Source organism: Convolutriloba macropyga, chromosome 6 (genome assembly GCF_964194025.1).
Source record: "Convolutriloba macropyga chromosome 6, txConMacr16.3, whole genome shotgun sequence".
In the NCBI taxonomy this organism is placed as follows: Eukaryota; Metazoa; Xenacoelomorpha; order Acoela; family Convolutidae; genus Convolutriloba; species Convolutriloba macropyga.
In genome coordinates this window covers 52,587,751-52,600,250 of record NC_134473.1, presented here as the reverse complement: position 1 = coordinate 52,600,250, position 12,500 = coordinate 52,587,751, and the positions used below count along the sequence as shown (strand labels likewise).

Sequence of the window (12,500 nt, the reverse complement as noted above, 5' to 3'; positions counted from 1 at the left end):
ATCGCAAGGATATTTAATTTGTTGCCCCGCCGTGATAACCAAATGAAGCTGATTTCCAAAATTTTTAAAATCTTGATTTTGGATACAAACAAGGATGCTCGTTAATGTGCGTTCGCAGATGATGTTCCGACCCGAGCTCATCTACACTTCTGACTTGATTGTCAACCAAAAATAAAAAGATTATATAAATAGATGTTTGAGTTTTAAAAAACGTTTAAAAACCTAACTACTTAAGGAATTACATAATGTCATGCCTCATTACAGCGCTGATGAGATCTTTCATTGAAAAAACTACGAGAAAAAAATTAAACAACAGAAAAAAGCGAAAAACAAAAAAACAACAAAAAAACTAAATATCTAAACTTGAACGCACCTAGTAACAACGTCAAATTGCAATCGAATAAAAACTTAACTGCTCTAATTTAATCCAAACTATACAGCAGACGCCAACTTTCCGTGATGAGACAAAGTAAGAAAAACGACAAAAGAAAATAATAAGGCGAAACTGAAAAATCAATCAACAAATTTTAAACCAAATAATTTCTGAAGTCTTAAAAATCATAAGCTTTTAACGAAATAATTCTCAGTAAATTTATTAAATATTCATCATGAAACCAATAGAAACACAAACGGACTACGGAAGCAGGAAAATTCAAAAATTTTAAAATTTGCGAAAACACAAATTATTGAAGCCATTAAAATCATTAGCTATTATCTGAATACCATGTGTTCTTCCTTCCATTTTCTTTCATACTAATGCAACTAAATATTTATTGAAAGATTAAATAAGTTCATTTGGGCCACATTTGAAAATCATTGGGATCTGTTATTACGCGAATGTGCTAAAAGAAAAGGAAAAAGAAATACAAGTACACTACTAAAACTTTTATTCAAACGCATATTGTCAACAAACAAAACATCAGTCACAACATGATATCACTGAACAATTAAGTTTTTCGAATACAAGAAATTAAATGAGACCTCTCAATCATGAGAATGATTGATGACGAAAAAAACAACAAAAATTGAAAAGTTTAAAAATCATTGAAAATGTATAATATCATAAACTTCAAGACCATTCACTATAAAATGACTGCCTCGGGTAATATCAATCCTTTAGTACTCAATTACAACCTTTGGGACCGGTCAGCATTTTACGCCAACCTAAAGATTTAAAAATAGTCAAAAACCGCTAATTCAAAAAAAAAATTGAGCGGGAAAAGTACCGAAGCCATTAAAAAATAACTTTTTGGTAATAACTTTTCTATCATCCCTTAATATTTTAACACCTTGAGATTATTTTTTTCAATATGAATTCAATATAAATAAATATGAACAAATACATTAAAACCACGAAATTTCCGAGAAAACGGGTAGTATCAACGCCATTAAACTCAATTGCTTTCAACGAAAGGCAATAAAAGCACTCGATCGTAGCATAAGAGTTATGCCTCGATGGGATCACAAGAATTTTTGTAATTGACAAGTCATCGATACGATAAGCCATTACAATAGGTCATTGATTAAAAAAACAGGGAAAAACAAAATATTCAGTAGAAAAGTGCGAGAAGGAAGTGTCGAAGCCATTTAAACCATAAGCTTTCCTTTGAAAACTTTATCTATAATCCATTGAACGTCCCTTCTAAGCCAATTGGAACTAACACTAATAGGATAATGTGATGAGATTTCAGAAGAACCAAAATCAAATCCAAAAATTTTCCAAATGTTCAAAAAGTTTATGAAAACTCTCGCATCGAGTTTATCAAACCGATCGTTAGAAAATAAAGCCAAAAGTTAGTATAATTTTGTTGAAGTAGGAAAGAAGGAGTTCCGGTAATTACTGATGCGTTCGTACAAATTCACGAAGATAAGTTTACGATTGGTTAATGTTCAAAATGTTTTTCGAAAAATTGTTCTTGAAGTCTTAACAGCCATTAAATTCAATAGCTTTCAACAAAAAACAACAACAAATGTTTGTCGTGAATGGGTAACCAATAAGATATCACAAAAAGTCTTTTGACTATGACAAAAAAAAACAAATACAGAAACCAATAATTCATTAGAAAAGTGCGAGAAAGTGTCGCAGCCATTTAAATCATATCCTTTTATCTGAAAGTTTTATTTATGCTCCATTTAACATATTCTTAAAACCAATGGGAGCTGTCGATAATAGGAAAATGTGCTACGATTTCAAAAGGAACCAAAAATACAAAAATATCCAAAAATTTGAAATTTTTTTTTAGTTCTTGTGGCATCGAAGCCATAAAACCAGGAGTTAGAAAAAAAACGTTAACCAAAAAAATTTAGGTTGCTGTAGAAAGAAAAGAAGGTCTACCAGTCACTACTGAGAATTTCTTACAAATCATGAAAATAAGTTTAATGTTGGCTAATGTTCAAAAATTTTTTTTGAAAAATAGTTTTAAAAAAAACTTTATCTGTGATTTATTGAACGTCTTCCCTGAACCAACGGGAGCTATACAAATCAGAATAATGTGATAAAATTTCAAAAGGATTCGAAAATACGAATATATCCAAAAATTTTAAAATTGTTCTTGAATTCTTGTGGCATCGAAGTCAAAAATCCAATAGTTAGAGGACAAAACCGCTAAACAGATTAAGTTTGGTTGCATTAGAAAAAAAGGGGATCCTGTCAGTACTGAGGTCGACTTACAGTTTACAAAAATAAGTATGATCTGTTAATGTTCAAAAAAAATTATTCAAAAAATTATATATAAAGTCTTTACAGCCATTATTTATCCAGTCAAAGCACTGAATAGCTACAATAATGCTCAATACGAAAGCCATTGCACTTTCAGTCAACGATTTGGTGTAATAGGGCTCCAAAAATTCAGTGAAACCTCAAAAAGAAAATCAAAATTTCATTAAAAATTACAGAAGCTCTGAGTCGAAGCCATAAAAAACATTTGCGGTTCCTTGAAAACGTGTTTTTGTTCATTAGGCGTCATTTTCCTGTAAATCAAGTTTATCAATAACCAAACATCTATGTGAAAAGTTACCAGTCTCTAGGTGACCTAAAAATTATAAGTTTTCCAAAAAACAGCTCTCAAATTGAATTTGAATTTTTTTATAGTAAACAAATTCTTAAAACATTTTTTTCTTAAAAGCAAACACATCATTTTAACACACTTTGGTAAACATGAATACGTTTTTTTCCAAAGGAAACAAGGAAGATAGTAAGAACAAAACCAGAACTAGTCTTTTTTATCACCTTTCCTGTTTTATGAATACAAAATTCATTCATTTTGTGGCGTAAAACGTAATTTTGAAAGGAAAATTTTTAGAGAAAAGATCTTAATTTGAAGAAAAAGTACACTAAAAGTGAACCAAATCATACCAAATATCAAGTGTTCACACAAAACTTCAATCCTCGTTAACTCCTCAAAAAATACGAAATTCAAAAAAATTTAGTTTCAAATTATAGGCTGGACGAGCTTTTTAATGATACCACTCACATTTCTCTACGATGAATATATCGATCGGCCAAAATTGACTGAACACGTGTTTTTGTTCATTAGGCTTGAAAACGTGTTTTTGTTCATTAGGCGTCATTTTCCTGTGAATCAAGTTTATCATTAACCAAACATCTATGTGAAAAGTTACCAGTCTCTAAGTGACCTGAAAATTATAAGTTTTCCAAAAAAACAGCTCTCAAATAGAATTTGAATTTTTTTATAGTAAACATATTCTTAAAACATTTTTTTCTTAAAAGCAAATACATCATTTTAACACACTTTGGTAAACATGAATACTTTTTTTTCCGAGGTAAACGAGGAAAATAGTAAGAAGAAAACCAGAACTATTCTTTTTTATTACCTTTCCTGTATTATGAATACAAAATTCATTCATTTTGTGGCGTAAAACGTAATTTTGAAAGGAAAATTTTTAGAGAAAAGATCTTAATTTGAAGAAAAATTACACTAAAAGTGAACGAAATCATACCAAATATCAAGTGTTCACACAAAACTTCAATCCTCGTTAACTCCTCAAAAAATACGAAATTCAAAAAAAATTTTAGTTTCAAATTATAGGCTGGACGAGCTTTTTAATGATACCACTCACATTTCTCTACGATGAATATATCGATCGGCCAAAATTGACTGAACAAAAAAAACCATTTAAGTGGGGTCGGAACAAATATAACTCTGGCGTATATGTTTGTAATTAGTTAACGTATGCTCGTTTTGTTTTTCTGAACTCATTTTTTTCTTAAAAGCAAACACATCATTCTAACACACTTTGGTAAACATGAATACGTTTTTTTCCAAAGGAAACAAGGAAGATAGTAAGAAGAAAATCAATCAATTGAAACTGGTAATAATCAATCAATTTTTGAAAACCTTTTTAAAAATGTTTGAACGTTCAATCCGATTTTATGCAGGAAGAGGAATCAATTGATAATCGATCTTCGTTATCATTAATTTCTATCTAATGTTTTTAGTGCGGGATCTTTTACGATATAAACATGCTAGGTCCGTGCCGGGTTAATTCAAATCAAACAATTTTATGTTTTTTTATTTGATTGTTTTTAATTGCATTTGATGGTTATTAATGGCCGATTTTGTTTATAGAGATTGTAAAGCTGACTAATATTTTTCTGTCGAATTCCAAAAGACATTAATGGTGTTTTAAGCCATGAATTTGAAGATGGCTACATCTGGCGTCAAGTGATTATTAGTCAAATTTTCGTTATTTCTTTTATGCTGTCCTAGCTAAATTTTGCAGCTAAATTTAACTAAATTTAATCACAGTTTGCTCAAATAACACATTTTTCAAAGGTTTGTAGTCATGTGAAAGCTGAGTCAAACCTCACCGCAAAAAATTTGAATGTGAAATTGTTTGAATTTCCCAATTCAAATTTGTTCAATTATAGAAATAAAACAGAAAAAAAGTTGGTTAATTTCACACAACAGGACTGCAGAAACAGCGCAAATATCATATTTCGTGGCAATAATGGCGTCTCAGTTATTCAATAAAAACAAATGCCAGATTATTTCGAATTAAAAGCTCACTCATCAATCGACGAGCTTTGAAAACTCTTGTCATCAGATATTGTAACTCAAATTTTGTGTACGTTAATCTTCCAACCCTCAAAGAAAGATGTGCCAGAAAATCTACGCTAGCCCAGCCTTATATTATATTACTACTTTTGACCAAATGACATCTTTTGCAAAAAGATACAACAGCGTAGCACTGAAATTTCCTCAAAAAACTGAATCAATCATTCAAGAGACCTTTTATATCTTTTCTTAAATTCTCGAGGACAAATTTAAATTGCGTTTTTTCCAAGTGTCTCTGTCACTTGTATGTCACTTTTTACGTTTAATGTTCATGCAGATACTAAAAATTGATTAAAAATATATAGTTTCATGATTTTAAACCAAACAATAAATTAATATTAAAAAGAGTTGAGAACCTTTAAATGACGTCAATACATGCATTCGAGAAAAAAAAAACTGGTTTCATGTCAAAATAATTTTTCTGAGCTTTATAGAAACCAGAAGGCACACATTTATTGCTGAAGATTTTTAAACTTAAAAGGTTACATTTGCACAGAATTAATTATCCATTGTCTATTTTTTTTCTTGTTTTAGCAACTACTGAAGAATCATAGTGTTTAGTGTTCAAAATTTAAAAATTCAAAATGAAAAAAAAACAATGTAACAGTTTGTTCATTAGAGATTCTTACATGTCTGAAACTGGGTTTTTTAGCAATATTATGGTTATCACAAAACGTCAAGTTGCTATTATTTTTTGGGAAAACCTTTTTGGTTTTTTGGTGACTACAGCCGTTTCAATTCCAGTGCTCAAAACTTGCACCGTACCAGTGACGCAACTGAATTTTAAGCAATAAAATATACAATCTATGCACAGGTACGTTGTTGCCCAGTATACTCAGCTGTCAATCTGTTCTATTGTTGAACAACCTTTGGCTGTAATTTATTGAACAAGGCTAACATTTTTAGCAACGTATTGCAAATCTTACCTAAAAATACTGTCTCTTCCGGTTTCTAGAGAACTTAATTTTTTCCAACTTCACTGGGAACTTGAAGCGACGGTTTTATTGCTGAATATTTGCGAAATGTTCACAAAAATACTAGCCTGGTTCAAAATATTACAACCAAAATATGTCCGACCATGACACAGATTGACAGCTGAGTGTCCTGGGCTACAACAAACCAGTGCAAAAGGGTTTTTAATTAGTCAAGTTGTGGACTGAAAATTGGTTGCATTACTGGTACAGCTCAAAACTAAAAGATAAAATTAAAATTTACAATAATTTTTTTTGAAGTTTTGGGATATGAAGCACTGCGTCAGCAATGGGTCAGAAAATACAGCTTTTGTTCAATTTTCCCGTTTGCTACCTTCTTTTTCCCTGTAGTGACAAATAACTGTAACTGATTATAAATAAAGCTATAATTTAGAAGCTGGTTTTGATGCACTCTGTTTATACATAGTAGGAGCAAAAATTTTCTGAGATTCTTCCGACAAAATTTATTTATTTATTTTCATCTTTTTGGAGGCAATGGCTTTCACACAACTTTTCCTTCGCAAAAAGCGCGATTGATGGGATCTTTTATGGTCTGAGAGGTATAAAATTCTTGCAGAAGACTTTTTAATTTTTTTTAATGGGACCGTCATCTCTGCAATTTTTGATGGAACCGTCACTTCTGCATAGATGTGCTGCAATTTTTGAAGTATTGGAAAACTTTGTAAATATGAGAAAATTACAGCGACAATTAAAAGATGAAATTGATTTCTCCGTTATTCACTAGAATTTTTTTTAGAATTTTTTTCCTGTTAGCCTAAAAAGGAATCGAAATGAGAAATGAGCAATCTTTTTTCCAATCAATTTTGTCTTTGCTTATCTCGCTCCGTCGTCCCTGAAGTTCAAGACCTAACGCGCGTCAGATCACAAATGGCATTCAAGTTCTTCAAAAATATAATGAAATACTAAGCTCAACGCGGAAACTTATTGTCTATTAGTAACTTCCCCAAAATTTTGGTCAAATTTTCTTTCGCGAATACACTTTTTAATCTGTTTCAAAAATGGTCGGAAAGCATAAGGAGGAACAACACAGGGAATTATTAAGTAATCAATAATACTTGCCCGATATATCACCCACCAGTTAAGAACAGTAAGCAGTACAGTAGCCACAGGTAATGAACAAAAATGTCAAACAAGATTGAAAAACCACTTTACATTTCAATAACTCTTCTTTTGTCTGTAGAGTTCGGGGATAAAAATGGCGATCATGTTTGTTCACGTCTCTAAATATGTCAAAAACAGGTACGTGCAGTCTTTTTGTCTGCTTTTAGTCTTAGCAATGAATTTGGGTCCGGGGAGAATTATTAGCAACACAAACTAGGAGGCGAAATATGCCTAATTAGTCTCCACGAGATAATAACAGACGACTTCATGGAGTCGCGATAACAATTATCTTTTCACGAGTTTTGCTATTTTGTTTAATCCTACCAAATGTCAATTTACAAACGGAAACTTGTATTTTCCCAGTTATGTTTTTCCTCAAGTTAGGGATAATATTTTTGTTCAGCTTGCTATACCAAACACGGGGTTGAAAATCAATCGATAAGTCCATGCTCGTGCGTTGAAATAGAGCAAATAGATTGGTTCTGGGAATATTGGCCGACAGGGGGTTTAACCGACGCGGCAAACAGGGAAAGTTGGTCGACAGCAAGATTCTGGTTGGCCAAAAGATCTGATTGGTCAAAAATATCACTGGCTTGTTCAATCATTACAATCGGTGTCCGGTTGGGTTGTCGGATTAATTTCTTATTTTGGGTTGTCGGCTACAACCCTTGTCGGCCATTTCTGCGATCGCCGTGGCGCTGGAAATTGATTTTATCCTGACGTTCTTTTTATAAATCTGGGATTAGCTCTGGTAACCAGTTAATTAGTTCGACGCCTCAGGGGTGGAAAATGATGACTTGAAAATCTCTTACCGGGATAATTTTCCAATTAAAACTATGTTGAAAGCTATCAGTTTGAACACTTAAGGACGCGATTTTGAAACTTGAGTAAAATTGAGACAGGAAACGACTCCTACCAAAATAGAAAAAATCCGCACAAATTTACCGGAACCTCATATGTTTGGGGGCGGTCGGAAAAGAAAATTCAGAGAAAAACTGGGTCTTTCCCATTATAGGAAGGGATATAATTTTATGGGGGGGTTGTATAATGAGAGAAAAACTCCAAGAACCAATTGAACATTTACATTTTTTGAGATAATTATGCCTTGGTTGTACAAAATCAACTTTTTTATTAAAAATATTACCACTGGTTTTATAATTGACAAATTCTCAATTGGCTATAACCACAACTGATTTTTGTAACTTCGACAATTCAGCTGAAACACTTTATTGAATGATTACTGCAAGCCCCTGAGGCAAAGTTTAAATATTTTTTGTCAAATTGAAGATCAATAAAAAAATAACTTCATGAATGCCCGGGATGAACACCATAAAAGAATCTTAGTAATCATATAAAGTCATAAATGAAATGATTATTAGTAATCATAGGGTCATATATCATCTTTATGGAATCTTAACAATCATACTATGATCATAAAAAACTTCTTCTATGCTTTAACTTAACGAAAAAACAAGTGTGAACAAAGGTTTGGCTAGAAAGCGTTAAAATAGACAAAAATGCCCGTACCGAATACCCAGAGCCTACCAGGTTTGAATCAGAGATTTTTCAGAGGCCAAATCTTGGCCAAGAAATGCCAAGACTTGGGTAGTGGCGCCAAAACTTGTGACCTCTTTGGGCAGAGAAAAGCGAATACCTGGGTTTTCAGGACAGAGTAGAACCCAAGTCCTGGGTTTCCCTGAGCAAAGTTAAGCTTTTTATCATGAAGATAGGATTTTTAGTTAATGGGGGCAACTCTTGATCTTTTTTAATATCCATACAAAGACCACAATTGATATCCATATTATATGCTTCTTTGTTATAATATCTAGATATATTTTTTGGTTTTCTCTAACCGTACGAAGACCATGAATGCTTCTTAGTAGTTTTAGAAAACCATAATTGATTCTTAGTAATCATAGAAACATCATATATGAATCCTAGTATTCATAGAGAAAGATCGTATATGGATCTTAACGATCATTGCATTATCAAAATAAAAAAAATTTGTATGTCTTATATTGAATCAGAAATAATCTTTGTGTGGTTATCTGGAATGTTCATTTTATGTGAACATCACGTTTGGAGAACATTTCATTGACAACTAAAATGAAATGGCCTGTAATTTAGAAGCTGTCTTTTAATTACGTTAAGCTTCGATTTGTTTTTGAAAGAGATAGAACTTAGTTAAAAACATTTCAACCTGCAAACTATTAGCGAATCTCTCTGAAATATTGCTTGTCTCTGGAATGTTGAGCAAGTGATATAGGAGAGATAACCAATTGTTATCAATTAAATATCGTTTAAAATTTCTTCGTTTTTCTTGTAACTCTTAAAACTCTAACTAACTTTATTTTGCCAGTCATGTTTCAAACGGAAGGCGACAACTAAAAGGAAAAATGAATAACAAAAAATACAGATTTGACAAAAGTTCAGTTTTTTCTAATCTATATCATAACCCAATGATTTTAACAACTATGACAACAATGAGCTTGCTGACACTGCTGATAAGAGTTACATATTGGAACAAGCAGAAAAAAAACCAACAAAGCAAGAAGTTTTTATCGCTTGATCGCTTGGTTGTTTCGACCGAAGAAATTATGCAAGACTAATGGAACTTACTAATCTCACATATAAATAAATTCAATTTTAGAATTAACCCAAAGCTGCGTTTTTAAGTGAATCTGACTGAGTAGCTGAACTGTTGTTGATCAAGATAAGGAAAATTTTGGCAAAAGATAAAGACTCCCATGTAGCAAAAACCTAAAAACTTGAAAACCATAATAAAAATTCGGAAAATTATCCTTGAAAAAAAATTAACGAACATATATTCCTTACAGATCAGAACTGTTTCAAAAAGTTTCATCGAACATAAGTCCCTGAAAAAGTTAAGCTTTAACCTTAAAATTTGCGAAAAACTTCTTCAATATCTTTAGCAAACTTAAAACTGTCAAAATGATTCAGTTTAAAATTGATTGAGTGATTAGTTTCTTTGATCATAAACAATTAATTTCGCAACCCATTTTGACATTACTCATTTGATATCTTAAACAGGTCAATTACAAATATATTTTCGTTTCAACAATTTACACTTTTCATAGCAAAGTATCATAAGAAAACGCAGACAGAAAACTTAAAAAGGGAACAGAATGTTAAGAGGAAAAAATTACAGGTTAAATACACTTCAAATGTACGAAGGTTGTTTTGCATATACATGAAATATTTTACTATTTTTCGTTTTAATAATGTTTTGTTTTGCCTGTGGATTTTGAATTAATGTATCTCACAAATCGATTTAGCTGAGTTTTTTGTGCAAAAAAATTATTCAACCATCGAAATCTGTCTATAAACCTAAACAACTCAGCGGAAATTATTATGAAAGAAGTTAAAGTTGGTGAAGCTACATTACCTGTGATAATGTACCCGCAAAAATCCAAACTATGTTTGCTTTCAATTTGTCTCATGTGATTATCAAATAAATCAGGCGAGAAAATACAAAATATAATTAGAAAAAGATTGTGCGTTCTGTTATTTTCGCATCAATTGTCTTCTACTAATTGATAGTCAATAGTTTAATATTTTTCTAAGCGCTTGACCAATTATTAATTTTTGCTTGAATTACTTAAAAAGATTGCCAAATGTTAGCTCATATATAAAGTTACTATAAACAACTTTTGGACGGTATCTTATCTTGTTTTCTTTAAGATACTGAAAAAGCTATCAAAGCTTAATGTTGCTTATGAAAACAATGAGGCGTTAAATTTTTGTATCATCTTGAGTCTAAGCCGAAAAAAGTGCGCAAATTTTTTCTCTTGATTCTTGTTTTTCCCTTTAAGATTTTTTTTGGTCTTCTTTGATCTCACTGAAACGGAAAAACAGTTTTACAGTGTTAGCTCAAGGCAATGACCAAAACCGATTGCAATAAAGAATTCTCAAAAACAAAACTAAAAAGGAATTTCAACATCATGCTTCTCGTAAAGCACATACCTTAAAACTATTGCTTCATATTTCGTCTACGAATCCATGAAATTTTCTTTCGCGGTAACTGTAAGAAAGCCATATTTTCAATGGAAACATCTGGTCAGTTGATGCTCCTCTTGGTTTAAAAAGTGCTCATTTCATGTAAAAAAAATATCTTGAACCAAAAAATTGTTAACACTGTTCTACTGGGATCTTCTATAAAGGTTCAATCTTTTTGCAAGGAAAAACAAAGAACTGAAAACTGAGTTCTTTGCACTTTTGATTATTGTAGAAAATTGGTGGTGGGAGTTCCGCAATCCGTAAAAGAGAGGAGTATTAGCAGTAGTTAGTCTCCACAGTATTATCAGTAGTTTAATATCAAATGTATATAAACGGGCCTGCGCTCTCGAAATATTGATATAACTGATATTGAGTTTATCTTGCAAATTTCTTTAAAATATCTTTTAAAGTTTATTTTTAATATCTGATAAAAATTGATAGGTAAACAAAACAGATTTTTAAGGAAACTTTTTGGGGCAACTTTTTGTCATAAACTAATAGAAACCCGTTGAATTCCCAAATAAATATATATATATATATATATATATATAAAAGTTGAATTCATTAACCAAATGACAAAATAAATTCAATCAATAAATAACTCATCCATAAGTAACCATAAATCAATTAGCTCTATTTATTGAAATTATCACTTACTTGAAATCACAAAAATTTTTCCGATAAATAAAAGTAGCTTCTGCAAACACTGCAAGAGCTGAGTTGTTTCCTCTTAAGAGAGTAAAGCAGACACCATAAATCTAAATTGAGGACAGATAATGGAAATGTTTTGAGAGGGCATAACTCAATCAGCACTCCATTATTTGTTCACAGAATGCGTTGATATGCTAAAACAGACGCCGCCAGCCTATTAAATAGTCTGAAAAACTCTTATTCTGAAAAGGGAAGTATTCACGCGCAAGTGCTTTTTTCAATAAATCTATTCAAATTAGTACATTTCAATCTAAATTTCAAAATAAAAATTTCAACAATGACTAAACTGAAGTTGAAAATGAATTTCAATCGATCGAATCAATTCCTTTTGAGTTCTTTCAATAGATTTTTGATAGCTTTCATTCCAAAATTATTCCCTTTTTTTCCCATTACTTCTAGCCTCGCACAAATCCTTCTTAAGTAAACAAATAAACAGTGTCAACATGTTCGCGACAATTGCTGAAGGCGACAGAACTAACAATGAGGACGCCTGATAGCCGGAGGAGCAAATTGATATCCAAAAAATAAAAACAATTTTTTTATGAAATGAACTTTGTTGCCCTTCAAACTTTCTCCTAGGACATAAAACAATTAGTAAATA

The 12,500-nt window shown here is 31.4% G+C and overlaps 2 protein-coding genes across 3 annotated transcripts in view; one reads left to right on the top strand and one right to left on the bottom strand.

Annotated features, from left to right (window-relative positions):
- LOC142341043 (neuropeptides capa receptor-like) overlaps positions 1-12,089 on the bottom strand; it is a 24,189-nt gene extending 12,100 nt beyond the window's left edge. Inside the window, exon 1 of one of the 2 annotated variants that reach the window (XM_075391878.1) lies at positions 11,846-12,089. The gene's annotated coding sequence lies outside the window, so the exon portion shown is untranslated. Of the gene's footprint in view, positions 1-10,577; positions 10,900-11,845 lie in introns of those variants that run through there. The other variant, XM_075391879.1, reaches the window with a different exon arrangement.
- The window catches only part of LOC142341756 (acid phosphatase type 7-like), a 324,947-nt gene that overhangs the window by 181,792 nt on the left and 130,655 nt on the right, over positions 1-12,500 (top strand). The gene's annotated exons all lie outside the window — the stretch shown is intronic.